Source organism: Giraffa tippelskirchi, chromosome 6 (genome assembly GCF_054371585.1).
Source record: "Giraffa tippelskirchi isolate mGirTip1 chromosome 6, T2T-mGirTip1v1.2.pri, whole genome shotgun sequence".
Lineage (NCBI taxonomy): Eukaryota > Metazoa > Chordata > Mammalia > Artiodactyla > Giraffidae > Giraffa > Giraffa tippelskirchi.
In genome coordinates, this window is record NC_137280.1 from 42292433 (window position 1) to 42307573 (window position 15141).

The 15141-nt window shown below is 38.6% G+C and overlaps 1 protein-coding gene across 4 annotated transcripts in view; it reads right to left on the minus strand.

Moving 5' to 3' along the window:
- KCNB2 (potassium voltage-gated channel subfamily B member 2) overlaps positions 1 to 15141 on the minus strand; it is a 435594-nt gene that overhangs the window by 388340 nt on the left and 32113 nt on the right. The window lies entirely within an intron of this gene.

A 15141-nucleotide genomic window follows, 5' to 3' on the forward strand; every position in this document is an offset into this window, starting at 1 on the left:
ATGAGATGATCAAGGCCTTGACCAAGCCAGTGGATCCAGTGATCTCAATGGAGTAAAAAAATAATAATAATAAAAAAAAAAAATTAAAAAAAATAGATAAATAAAAATAAAAAATTAAATTAAATTAAAAAAAAGGAAAAGAATAGGATGAGTAAAGGCAAAAGAGCTTGAAGTAGGGACAAAGTATACGTGTAGTGGAAAAAGGAAGGCTCCATGGTTGTAATCAGAGTTCAAGAGGTGGGAAAATGGTTGTCGTCAGAGAAGAAGATTTCAAAGATAATTTCCTCCCTGTGCTAAGTCAGTTCAAGATGAGCAATATTAAAGCTGGAACTGAGTGACAGGTAGTTGTTCCCAGTGACATCCAAGGCGTACAGTAAGAAGATGATTTTTAGCCACAAACCAGTCTTCGATGACTCCTGGGCTGGGACAGGAGCACTGGACAATGATGAGAGAGGACTGATAAACACAACTGGCCAGGAAGAAGAGCCATGGGAAAGTCAGGCTTCCAACAGAATGGGTACAAATCCCAACGTGCCACTCAGTGAGGGACAATACACACGAATTTGATATTTCTGAGTTGCAGCCCTCTTAACTGTATAATGGGATGGTTTTTTTCATGACATTGATATAAAGTAGCGGTAGGCAAATTATGGCCCATAAGCCAGATCCAGGCTGCTGTCAAGGTTTATTGGAACCCAGATAGGCCCATTTCTTTACCGTGGTGTCTGGCTACTTTCACACTAGAAAGAACTAAGTAGTAGTGACAGAGACCGTATGGCCTCCTAAGCTGAAAATATTTACTACCTGGCCCTTGACAGAAAACATTTGCGACCTCTGTTGTAAGTGGTCAATGTGAAACATCTCCCAGTTCTGTGTATGACACACAGCAGACACCCAATATAAATTCTTTCCCTCCTGCTCTTTCAGGAAGGTCATCCTAAATACTGACAGGACAAGAAATTGTGGCCTTCACATCATGACTCTGGACTTCAGGGAACAAGGTTCGTTTTTTACCAGGTTGTGAAGGAACCATTATTAGAGAAAAAAAAACCAAAAACTGGCTCAGGATAAGAGACAGGGTGAAAGTGTAGCAAGAACTCTGATGATGTTAGGAAGTGATAGCTAGATCTCACAGTAAGACTTTGAGAACAAAAGTTGGTATAGCCTTGAAAAAGCATCTGTGACTGTGGGTGTGTGCTCAGTTGCTTCAGTCATGTCTGACTTTTTGTGACCTCATGGACCATCTGTCCATGGGATTCTCCAGGTAAGAATACTGGAGTGGATTGCCGTGCCCTCCTTCAGAGGATCTCCCCAACCCAGGGTTCAAACCTGCATCTCTTATGTCTCCTGCATTGGCAGGTGAGTTCTTTATCATCGGTGCCACCTGGAAAACCCATCTGTGACTGTATCAGCTATCAATTAACCACAGTCTCTTTCCCCAGAGTTAAGAGGTTCTGAGGATAGTGATAAGTATTATGAGGGAGTAGAGAGAAAAACCAGCTTCATTTCATGGGCAGAGCTCATGGATTAAGAGAGAGAATGGAGCGGGTGAAGAATCAGTTTCTCTCAAACAAAGAGGAAAAGTACTATTAATATTTCGACATTGCTTTTAAAGAGTTGAAAAGAAAAAATATCTACCTACTCTCAGGCTTTGATGCACTAGGATGAAGAAACATAAATGCCTGTTTATAAATTAAAGACAGAGACTTCCCTAGTGGACCAGTGGCTAGGTCTCTGAATTCCCAATGCAGGGGGCCCAGGTTCAATTCCTGGTCAGAGAACTAGATACCATATGTTGCAACTAAGAGTTCCCACACTGCAACTAAGATCTGGCACAACCAAACAAATAAAAACAAATACTAATTTTTTTTAAAATTAAAGACAAAAACGAAGTCTGGATTTTTCAGGATGCTCTCCCGTCTCTCATCTGGACTCTTCACTGTATTCAATTTTGCTGACATCTGGTAGCTGTCATCTCATGAAAAGATTCAGAGCCAGGCTAAAGACAAATGTGAAATCCATTTGGAGTCAAATTAAATGGAAATCAATAGCTGTTCAAGAAAGTGTCACCCATCCAGATGGCTAATAAACACATGAAAAAAGCCTCAATATTTCTTATTGTTAGAGAAATGCAAATCAAAACTACAATGAGGTGTCACCTCACACTGGTCAGAATGGCCATCATCAAAAAAATCTACAAACAATAATGCTGGAGAGAGTGTGGAGTAAAGGGAACCCTCTTGCACTGTTGGTGGGAATGTAAATTGATACAGCCACTATGGAAAACAGTATGGAGATTTCTTAAAAAACCAGGAACAAAACTACCATATGACTTACCAATCCCAATACTGGGTGCATACCCAGAGAAAACCATTATTGAGAAATACACATGTATTCCAATGTCCACTGCAGGGCTATTCAAAATAGCCAGGACATGGAAGCAATGTAGATGTCCACTGACAGGTGAGTGGATAAGAAAGCTGTGGTACATATATACTATGGAATACTACTTAGCCATAAAAATGAACAAATTTGAGTCAGTTCTAGTGAGGTGGATGAACCTAGAGCCTGTTATACAGAGTGCAGTAAGTCAGAAAGAGAAAAGCAAATATCATATATTAATAAATATAAATGGAATTTAGAAAAATGATATTGATGAACTTATTTGCAGGGCAGGACTAGAGACTCAGACATAGAGAACAGATGTGTGGGCACAGCGGAGGAAGGAGTGTGGAATGAATTGAGAGAGTTGCATTGAAATATATACATTCCCATGTGTAAAATAGATAGTTGCTGGGAAGTTGCTATAGGAAGTTGCTATAGTACCACAGGGAGCTTAGTTGGGTGCTCTGTGACAACCTAGAGGGGAAGGATGAGGTGGGAGGCGGGAGGGACGTTCAAGAGAGAGAGGGTATGTGTATACCTATGGCTGATTCATGCTGATGTATGAAGGAAAACAACACAACATTGTAAAGCAATTATCCTCCAATTAAAAATAAATTAAAGAAACAAAGTGCCACCAAAACAGGCCTTGATCAGGAAGACTCTGGAGGGAACCTGCAGAGCTGTATGTGAAGCGGGCAGAGGGACAGGGTTTCTTTTGTATTCCTGTGGAAGTGCTGACCCAGGTGAACGAGCTAAGAAGCAGGTATGTAGCAAAGAGGACAAGCGGAAGGTGAGCCTCCTCAGACAGACAGGAAATAAGAGCTGAAAGGAAGTAATAAAGACATTTCTTCCTTTGGGCAAAGCTGCAGTGAGAAAGGCATTTGGATATTTTTCAAAGTGCCCACTGGTGGCAACATGGCGCCTTGGAGAACATTTTCTTAACTAAAATTACACTGTGAGGCCACAGCATCACAGCCAGGTCAGAATGTCTGATAAAGCAGCACAGACTATCAGCTGATCTTCAGACTCAGTTTCAGATGTATGCATCAAAGGGCAACAGGGTAGACGAGTTCATCAACACTTTGGCATTTGCAGGATAACTTAACAAACACAGGCACATACAGAACATTGTAACATTATTTTTTCAATAGATAAACATACCCAATATAATGTTATTAATAAAATATTCCTATCAAAATGGTTTGCTCTCCTTTAAGCTACTTCATGTATAATCTATATACAAAACTTTGAAAAAAAGTGTAGGTGATTAGCACTTTGTAAACACACCATGCAATTTAAAATATTTATAATGGCTCAAGAGCAAGACTTTGAAAAATAAATACCAGTGCTCAAAACAGATCTTTGCTTTGAATTTTAATATTACTCATAATTCAATTGCTTTACTTACATAATACAGTAATTTTCACACCTGCAGAACTCATTTATGAAATATAATAAAATGTACTAGCTTTTTTACATAGCAAATATATAAGCGTAAATTCATGTTATCCTAGATTCTAGCCTATTTCATATTTTCTTTCATTGCGTATGTACTTCATTGCATCTGTAGTATAGCGAATCATCATCTTTTAAAAAACAATGTTGCTTACCAGTATTTTTCTGTCTCTAAATGAAAAACTGCACTGAAATAGAATCGGATGCCTACCTTAAGGATATTATACAGGGTCTCTGCTAGTTTTCCACTGTATTAATGAAATATATCTAATTATCACAGTACAAATCTGCTGCTATATTTCATAGATGTGGTGTGATTTATTTTCCAATTCAACCAAATTCTGGCTGAAACAGCATGTTTGGACACCAGTGTATGAGTTAGATTGTTGTTGTTTAGTCACTAAGTCATGACTGACTCTTTGCAACCGCATGGACTATAGCCCACCAGGCTCCTCTGTCCATGGGATTTCCCAGGCAAGAACACTGGAGGGGTAGCCATTTCCTTCACCAGGAGACCTTCCTGACCCAGGGATAGAACTCCTATCTCCTGCATGGCAAACGGGTTCTTTACCACTGAGCCACCAGAGAAACCCCCAAGTGAGATAGTCCTATACAAAACGTTACCAGAAACTTAAGAGGTAACTCCAAGATGCAAACTAAAACATGAATTAAAAAAAAAAAAAAACTAATATGAAGAACACATTTGGCTGTGGATTTAATTTAGATGACACCAGATAAGACAACTGCACACCAACATCTAAAATCACACTCTATGTTTTATATTAACATTAAATAAAACAATGATCAGAAGGTTGGAGGTTCTTTCATTCATATGCAAATATCCTGAGGTTGACTGCAGTGAAGGATGCTCCAATCAAGCAACCCCATTCAGAGCTGCGCTGGGATTACTTGGCTGTCCTTGTCCTGCTGTGGCTTAGGCTTGAGGAGCTATTTAAAGTAGCATTCAACACTTGTGGTTATGTCGAGAGTGACTCAACAAGACGTAAGTAAAAGCATGAGATTCAGGGTGGCAATGACCTCTAGCATCCTGAAACAAAATCCTGGGACACTAATGAAAATACTTCTTCCTGCTATTCTTGGACCATTAGAACACTTCCATGGACTTCATGCCCAATCAGGTTAGCTTTATATTTAAATATAAACTTTATATTCTAAACAAGCTGTCTTATTTGGATGACAAAGCTGTACCTACCTTAAGTTACCAAATACAGGTTGAAGTTCATTGCATTTTTGTGCAGGTGGGTTTTTATAATACACTCTAATGGAGAGGTAGCATTGTATTATACTGGGTTGACAAAAAAGTTCCTTTCAGCTTTTCCGTAACATCGTATGAGAAACCCAAATGAACTTTTCAGTCAACTCAGTATGTAAGAAACACTCTCACACACACACACTCAAGAACTGACCTAGTTCAGGTGACACTATGTGAAGGTTGCTGCTACATGGTTCGCCCACCCAAGACACAGAAACTTGACCACAAACATCAGTTGGAGTTATCTACTTGATAGCTGGTAATATCCAGAACTGTCTCATTTAAAGCTTTATAAAGACATTAAAGGGGATGCTTTAAGAGGGGAAAAAATCCATTCATTTTCTGTATTAGCTAACGAGTTAACTTAAACACTGATGTATACACAGCTGCAAATAAATAATACATAGGTGCAGAGTCTGATCGAGCTCTGATGTTCACTTTCAGTGCCTCCTGGAAAAGTTTTAGAAGGATGAGAACAAATACCTTCCTCCCCCACTTTCCCATTGCCCATCACTATAGTTCTCTGTTCCCAGCTGATCGATGTCAAACAGTTTTTTTCTAGATGGGTTATGTTTGTGTGTCAACTGACAGAGCAATTGCTGAGAAGTCTCTGTCTCTTGAAATCCTTCAAAGTTCTCACTGTAAACTATAAAGCTATCATCAACCACAATGTTACAGATATAGGAAGTACAGCTTGCCTTCAATGTCACATACTCCATGCTGGCAGCTGTGACCTGGGAACTCTTTTATCCTTCTCTGCTCCACTGCAGAGGAAGGAAGGGTTTTAACGACCACCCTGGCTATTGATGGACAAGAAAAATTTTCAGAGTGACTGATGCCTTAAAAGATCCTAACTCTCTTACTATTTTTAAATAGGATATTTTAAATGAAGGATGTGTCCTGTGTGAATCTCTATGATACCATAGGGTCCCCTCCCCCCATAAAATATAGGAGCAGTTAATGACAGTGTATATGACAACCAGAGGCAAGAAACAGATTGGGAGAAGGTAACAGTGCCTGGGGGCCAGCTAAACTCACTAAGTCACTAGTTCCTACAGACAAACCTTACATTATACAGAATTCAGATTTATACCTCGCACATTATAGATTATTGAATGTCATGGAACTCTGGGGGTTATTCTCAAATAGTATAAAACTGTCAATGCTAAATCAATGTCAAAATTTAAAAAATCTATCATAATCTTTGGTTATTTCACAAATTGTACATTAGCAGCAAGGATTATTTTTCTCTATGTAATCATATTTAATTGAAAGGAATTTTTATTTCAATAATTTATCTAGAATCAACTTTGATAATTATTTTTTAAAAATCTTTCTTATCAATGGTCAATTCACATCTGTATACAGAGTCTCTGTGTTAAGAATGGTTCTTACTTTGAGTCAGTAAACGTGTTTCTCTAAAGACAGATGTGTAAATTTTTCTAATCATGAACACAAAATTTTGTTTATGACTGTCATTTTTAAATTAAAATTATGCAAAGCATTTTGCAAAAAATGAAACATTCCCTATTGTTACTGGGACAATTTAAAATATGTTTTATCTAGTGCTGTTTTTTGCTTTTAATTCTTTTTTGTTATTTTACTTTCCAAATTTAAATTTCTCCAAGTGTATTTCTCATGAACTGTCTCTTTTGTAGAACAAGGTGGAAGGATCAACCAGTTAAAATAAAGGAAGTGCCCAAAACTTTTTATTTTTGATGATTTAATTTATATAATATTTAATATTAATAAAAGTTCAATATTTCATACGCAATATTAATATTCAAATTGGCTACTTTGACATTCCATAATAAACAAGTATTAACAAGTTCTTTGGAAAGAGAGTATTTTGTTTCATTTTATATGACAAATGTTTTTGTCAAGTATGTCAGTGGCTAGAAAAAAGGGAAAGATCAGCGAAATTCAGAATAGCATCTTGCCATGTTCAGTTCCAATGCAACTAACTGCTATATCTGTACCATATTCTTGTTGTTTAGCTGTTCAGTCATGTACGATTCTGTGACCCCATGGACTGTAGCCTGCCAGGCTCCTCTGTCCATGGAATTTTCCAGGCAGGAATACTGAAGTGGATTGCCATTTCCTTCTCCAGGGGATCTTGCAGACCCAGGGATTGAACCCACGTCTCATGAACTGGCAGGCATAGGCAGGCAGATTCTTTACTGCTGAGCCACCAGGGAAGCCCATATCTGCACCATATCACAGCACAAAGTGATAGTTACCAGGGTGACCTGAATATCGTAGCACACCAGGGGAAAGGTTAAATAGTAACAATATAAATAAACATGGATGAGGCAGAGACTAATCATCTACTGTGGAATCAAAGCAGTTACAAGACAGCACTATCATACAATTAATTCGATGAAATTTTCAGGGCAAAGTTCCACTGCTACTGCTAACTGCTAAGTCACCTCAGTCGTGTCCGACTCTGTGCGACCCCATTGATGGCAGCCCACCAGGCTCCGCTGTCCCTGGGATTCTCCAGGCAAGAACACTGGAGTGGGTTGCCATTTCCTTCTCCAATGCATGAAAGTGAAAAGTGAAAGTGAAGTCGCTCAGTTGCGTCCGACTCTTAGCGACCCCATGGACTGCAGCCTACCAGGCTCCTCCGTCCATGAGATTTTCCAGGCAAGTTCCAACAGACAATAAAAATGCTTAAAAGCTAATAGGACAGGCAAGGTATCTGACGTCAAGGCATATACATCATGGGAACTTTCTTATAAACTCTTAGTATTTGGAAAGTGTTCGTTTAGCTTATTTTTTTTTTAAATGGGAGATAAAGCTAAGATAAGAATACGTAATCTAAAACATTATTCAAACCATCCTGCTGCTGCTGCTGCTGCTAAGTCGCTTCAGTCATGTCCGACTCTGTGCGACCCCACAGACGGCAGCCCACCAGGCTCTGCCGTCCCTGGGATTCTCCAGGCAAGAATACTGGAGTGGGTTGCCATTTCCTTCTCCAGTGCATGAAAGGGAAAAGTGGAAGTGAAGTTGCTCACTCGTGTCTGACTCTTAGCGACCCCATGGACTGTAGCCTATCAGGTTCCTCTGTCCATGGGATTTTCCAGGCGAGAGTACTGGAGTGGGGTGCCGTTGCCTTCTCCGTCAAACCATCCTAGAGCCTTCCAAAGTGGAGAGTGTTAAATATTGTGACCATTCCTTCATAATACTTATGCTTACCTAAAGTAGTACATTCGTCACTTTATAAAGTCTCTCACTTGAAATAAAGAAAACAAATCTGTTAATAACCAAAGCAGTGTACGTGGATTTTTAAAACCAGAATATTTAAATACTACTGATGTTCTGAGATAACATTAGATAATGTAGAAAGAACTCCTTAGTTGTTTTTTTTTTTTTTACTTTGAAAATGATAATTACTTATTGAGGTTTAAAAATCAAGCTTGAAAGGAATCTGACTGTCTTCTTTTAGTATTTAATGGAAACTAGTGATTTTTCAAGAGATGAAAATTAAGACTGCCCTCCTAAGACATAAACAAGAAGTAAAGAGGAAACATATACGATTTGTGGATAATTTCTTTTTTAAAAAATACTCTCGTGTAAGGTGATCACATAGCTTATTGTGCAAATTGGGACACTTTTTAAGAATGAAAGGAGACGTTATTGATAATTAGAGTAGGGCAAAAGTCTAACAACTTTAACTGGGGTATTCTCAGCAAAACCAGGATTTATGACTCCCTGTGCTAAAAGCACATGGGATGTGAATTTTCTAGCAACTTCTTTTTTCACCTTTCTCTTTCTGATCAAATGAGGCCAAGTGGACAAAGAGTGGTGCATTTTCACGGCAGATTTTTGGGAAAAGCAGAGATGCATGGATCTGGAACCAAACAATGGAGTAATTGAGCCATCTTCATCAAAGAGAGGAAAGTGGGAGGGATTTTCAAGAGGGAGGGGACATATGTACACCTATGGCTGATTCATGTTGATATCTGGCAGAAACTAACACAATATTGTAAAGCAATTATCCTCCAATTAAAAATACATAATTTTCTTTAAAAGCCCAATGTTGTTTTCTACCTCATCTGTTTTATTCTCTTATACATAATATCTTCCAGACTTTCAGCCTGTTAGTCTGCATGGATTAAATATTTTAAGAAAGAAAAACTTCTCTCCAATTGAATCATCCACAGACTGGCCAAGTTCTGTTAACTCCTGTGAGCATCTCCCAACCCTTGTGCCCTGTTCCCAGAAAAATGCAAAAACCTAATCTGTGCAGCTGGAATGCAGAAAGGAAAGGCCAAGAAGTGAAATCAACAAGCATTCAATACAGAAACAGCATGGCCAGCGCACTAATTAGACCACTGACAATTCAAGGCATGAACTAGAGTACGGCTCAACCCACAGAGGGGACAATGCAGGGAGATTTCTGTGTGTATTCACATGGCATTGTTTATTTTGGTCACCCATTTATGGTTTTGATGGTTACTGTTACTCTTAATCACTAAGAAAGTTATCAGAAAGCTAAACTGAGGGTTTTGTATGAGCAGTGTTGCTCACCTGACTGTATATAGAGAGAGACATACATATGTGTATGTATATATGTGTGCATGTGTGTGCATGTGTATAGTAGAGAATTATGCATGTGTGTATATACATATATATATGTATATACACACATATATATGTATATAAATGTATATACATATACATATATATACACACACATGCATAACATGTGAAAGTTCTCTTCTTGGACTAAAAGGAAATAATTTATGGCTCTGTTTTCATACCTTTCTTTTCTCATTCAAAGCATGAGAATAACTGATCCATATACTATAAATAGAATCAGAATGTTAAATATTCTTTTCCTCTTGATGAACGCACAGGAGTTTTGTTTTATTTGGATTTATTTTCTTTTTACTATTTCTGTGACTTGAAAGGTCTACACTCTAATTCCATCAGAATAGAGAGGGCGGTTATCATCGAAGGGCGACGAATAGGCACCATTTCCTGGGAAACTAGTAACTTTGGACTCTGGCTCCTCAGAGAGCTGGAGGTCTAGGGACAGACTGCAGACATCCATCCTGGCCAATTTCCCTCTTGATCCAATGATAGCGGAGGTCTCCGGACCCTTCCCATGCTTGCTCTAAGGACTCTGCTGCGTCCCACCAGTGATGGTGGCCATATGAATACCCTGGAGCTCATGAGCCAGAAGCAGGAAACACAGTCATTGCCTTCCTGCATTCGATGCATTCTCAGTGTCATTACCAAGAGGAGAAAATTGGTTCTTGTGGGGAGGGGTGAAAAAATTCTTACCTATTTCAATAGTTTGTAGCCCTTCAATGTCGAACCTACCTGACAAAATCATATTCCTTCATATGCAGTATCTTTCTTTAGAGAGAATTTAAATTTAGCTTATTTTTTTCCTTAGGGGGTCATTACTGAAAAAGTTAGTAATTCTTTACTCAATCATCCTTTCCATTTTCCTGAGGATGAAAGAGAGACAGAGAGAGAGAAAGGGGGTTGGGGAAAGGGAGGAGGAGAAGAGAATGGGGGAAAAGGTACCCCTTAAATAAGTGGCAGCTGAGGAGAAATGGGGAAACTGAAGAGAGAGAAGCAGATGATAAACAGTGGCCCCCAGTGAGCCAGGACCCCGTCCAACAGGACTTTTGCGGGGCTCTCTCTGTCCTGGCGCAGATGAAGAGAAGTGGCAGATGTGGCATTACATTGTCCTTATTAGGATTGCTTACAGGCTGGTTTCCTGACCCGACCCCTGGGATCAACCTGTTGGCTGCCCTAACCACAGCTGGTTGGCTTAGAGTGGGTACTTGGCCTAAGTTGAACCCTCCCCCTGAGATTTTAGACTTGGGACAAACTGAGGATTGAACTTGTCCTGCCCTGTGACACTGTGATATTTCAAATTCAGGAGCTAGCGGACACCATGTTGTTCTACTACTACTATAGCCAGCACATTTCTTTTACTTACAACCAAAGATGCCTAGTGTTTCTCTGGTGTCCCAGGTGGCAAAGAGTCCGCCTGCAATACAGGAGACCGGGGTTCGATCGCTGGGTCTGGAAGATCCTCTGGGGAAAGGAATGGGAACCCATTCCAGCGTTCTTGCCTGGAGAATCCCATGGACAGAGGAGCCTGGCGGTCTACCATCCATGGGGTCACAAACAGTGAGACATGACTGAGCCACGAACCCTTTCACTTTCAAAGACACCTAACTTAAATAAGCAAGACTTATGAAAGAAAAAATAAGAAAGAAAAAGTAGGAAAAGAAAAACTGTCTTTCACTACCATAACCAACCCAGGGGTAATGGTAAGGTTCTTCCTAACATTAGGGAGACAAGCAGGAAATCTACCACCGTAACCCTTGCCCATAACTCAGGGAGGTTCATTCTGGGAAGGTGCCTCCCATCTTCTCCATGGCCTGTGGCTTCTAAAGATTTCTCACCTTCCCTGGAATAACAGACCTGTACCAGACCTCTTGGCCCCCAAAGTTATCCTTGATCTCCCCACCATGCCCAGTAACAATCCATCAGACAGAGAGCAGAATCTCATATGAGAAGGCTATAGAGCACTGTCTGCACACCACGTCCACTTACTTGCTGGGTTGAGGTTTGCCTCCTGGGCAGTCATTCCTAACTGGGTTTGTCTGAAGACCTACTGACTCCCTTTGCCCTTGACCTTCCTCAGATACCCTAGTGAGGGCGCTATACCGTACTGAGTCTAGTCCCCTCCAACTCTCAGATGGGCTATGCTTCTTCCTGGTCATTTTTCATCCCAAAGGCTGATAAGCCCGCCAGCCATAGAACCATTTCCCCTAAATAAATGCTTTCAAACACCTTTCAGACCCGAGTTGCTGTAAGCAGTATTTAAAAGGGAATCACTACTGCAGTTCCTTTGGGAAGAGGCCAAAGAGAAAAAGAAAATGTTTCCAATTCAGAAGCTGACTAAGTTGCCCTGGGCTGGAAGAGGTACAGGATCACATCTAATTCCAAATCACTGCCCAGGAAACTGGCAGCCAGTTAAGCCCATCTCCTCTCCTTGCATGTTCCTATGACAGGTGTCCCAAAGCCTGCAATTCCATGTTGTGGTAACCCAGAGACTGGTCCCAGTCATCCCCCCAGGCCCATTTGACTGGACCCCACATTCACAAATAGTCTCAAATGTAAACTTTACACATTATCTCTACGGGAGGGAAAATTTACAGTCACCAGAGGCACAGGATTAAAAAACAAAGCCCATCACACAGATATAAACTCAGGTCCCATTACCAGATGATACCATGCCCCAAAAAACACTTTGTTTTTCACAAAGTGTCTATTTTGGGGAAGTACAATTGTATTTCATGGTATTCTATAAGTGTGTAAAAATGTTAATTTATTAAATATAGACATTTAAAATATATCACACTTTTAAACTCTATTTGCCTTTTTTTTTCACTTACTAATATACTAGAAAGTTCAATGAATAGAAATGACATCAAGGAGCATGTTCTATAAGAGCTGAATTGTTACTGTCAGGGTCATATCCAGAGATGGTATGACAGATCAGTAGGCCTTGCAATAATTTTACATATCACAGCGGATACACCTAGGACAGACTGAACAATTATTACATAATAGATTACTGAGTATTTATTCCATGTCAATGAATAGATATTTTAACTTACTATGGAATATTTGATAGAAAATGTCGAATTTTTCCTGCTACACTAGGGATTATATAATTTCATAATATTTATATCTTACTATAGAAATATTATAAAATATAGAAAAACCAAAAGAGACAAAAACAAATATTTTCTAGGATATGAAATCCCTGTTTAAGCTAAAAGAATATTTATTAAATTCTGGAGAGAAAGGAGTGATTCTACATGTCTGCTCTAACGTGTGTAGTGCACAGAGAACCATCTATAAACATTCAACTGAATAAGCAATAACTGATGGCAACCTACTCCAGTATTCTCATCTGGAGAATCCCATGGACAGAGGAACTTGGTGGGCTACAGTCCATAGGGTCACAAAGAGTTGGACACGACTGAAGTGACTTCACACACACACACACACACACACACACACAAAACCAATAACTGAAAAAGCAAGGTAAACAGATACTCTCCTCCAAAGTTATCTTACCTCTCAAGCAAGTTAGAAAAAAAACACAAATTCCAAGCATTCCTGCATAAGAATTTCATAGCACAAGCAGGATCCTGATGTACCTATAACATAGTGAGAGCTAGAATACAATCCTACTGAAGCACTGACAAAATGAATTTTTCCCAAGTTGTAAAAATACTATTTACACATATTCATACACACATCACATTAGCACTCCCCTCACCAATAATTATTCCAGAAAAATAACAAGTTAGACGACTAGAGAAGAGTACAGGAAAGGTAGTTAGTGGATTGTATAAGGCATCATACAGAGCTGTTTCTAAAAGGCTCCAAACCTCAGACAAGTAAACAATACTTTCACTTAACTACCATGCAATCAAATGTAAAGAATTTGTATATTTCCCCCATTCAAACAGAGAGGGAAATGTACACATTTAAACAAACAAACACAAATCCTTTATGAAAATTTAGTAGAGAATCTACTTAGGCTAGCAGAGATTGGCTTAGCTTGATTAATAATTTGGAACCGAATTTATTATTTACAACTTCAAAAAATCTTACAAAACCAAGGTCCTTGGCTGCTGGGTATAGTTTTCAGGTAGATATCTGTGCAAACATAATCTGAAACAGGTTTAAATACTCTGTCTGATGTAGAGGGGTGTGTGTATATATTATATTATATACAACTATATACAATAGACCTTTATCAACAACACCTTCTTAGAGATCAAGACATGTCTCTGTGTCTAAACTTTAGAAATTAAACAAACTCTGTCATCTCAGGAATGAAATTACTGACATTATTGCATCCTTATCAGGAATTCTTCAGAAAAAATATGTACATACTTGACATTTTTTTCTATAACAATACTTAATTTTAGATGTGTGTTAATAATGTTATCAGCAAATAAATCAAATTGGCCTTTCAAATTTTCTTTGATTTAGCTGCTTATATTTGGCTAACTCCCTCTGGACCATCTGGTGGTACAATGATTTATTCCTCAACTGTCTAAAATCTTGAAAGAGTTCATTTGACACCCAAAATACTCCCCTAAACCCAGAATTTATCTTATTCGGCTTCAAAATTCACTCCATGTTTTTAGCAGTAACTCAAATGTGTAACTTAAAGGTTTACATTGGAAAGACTAGCAACCTTTCTCAACCAAAGTCCACATCTCTCTCTTACAGATAAAACAAAAGGAAACAAATTATTCATAACTACAAAAGACCTAGTTGAAATCTTTCATTTGCCACAAAATGTGCATTTCCTCATCATGAACAGCAGAAATAACATTTCATTCCATTTAGTTTCACATCCTGGCCGGAAAGTAAAATGCCTTTATAAGTCAAAAGATGCAAAACTAGAAATATCAATCAGTGCAAGAAGCAGTTTTATGATAGTCTGCATTCAGTTGATAATTTATGTTATTTACATGCTGTAGACTGTTATGGAGAATTTTAATTTTCAGTCAAAGGCACACAGAATCAATTATATTTCCATAATTTTTACTGTTTATAAGAAAAGACAATGGGAAAAAAGACAGAATTTATAGGATTATTCACTGTTTTCTCTTCTCTACTCCATATTCCATTTTCATCTAATTGGCACAAAATGTCAATCCTATGCTTCTGCAGCTGAAGATGACTCTTTGGGCATTTTACTTACAATTCATACTGAAATAAAGAACTAAATATATGCAATGAAAATACGTTTCTGCTAACCCTCAAAGCTCCAAATAGAGTTAGATAAACACTGTCATGCAATTGAATTAAATACTGAAATTACTGGCCAAAATTTTTACTCTTAGATTGAGATTTATCCAAGACCAATGGAAAAATATGAATTGACCTTCCTTTTCAGCCAACACTTTATGATCTGAGATATGGGAACATCTCAATTGTGAACACAATTATACACCAACAGA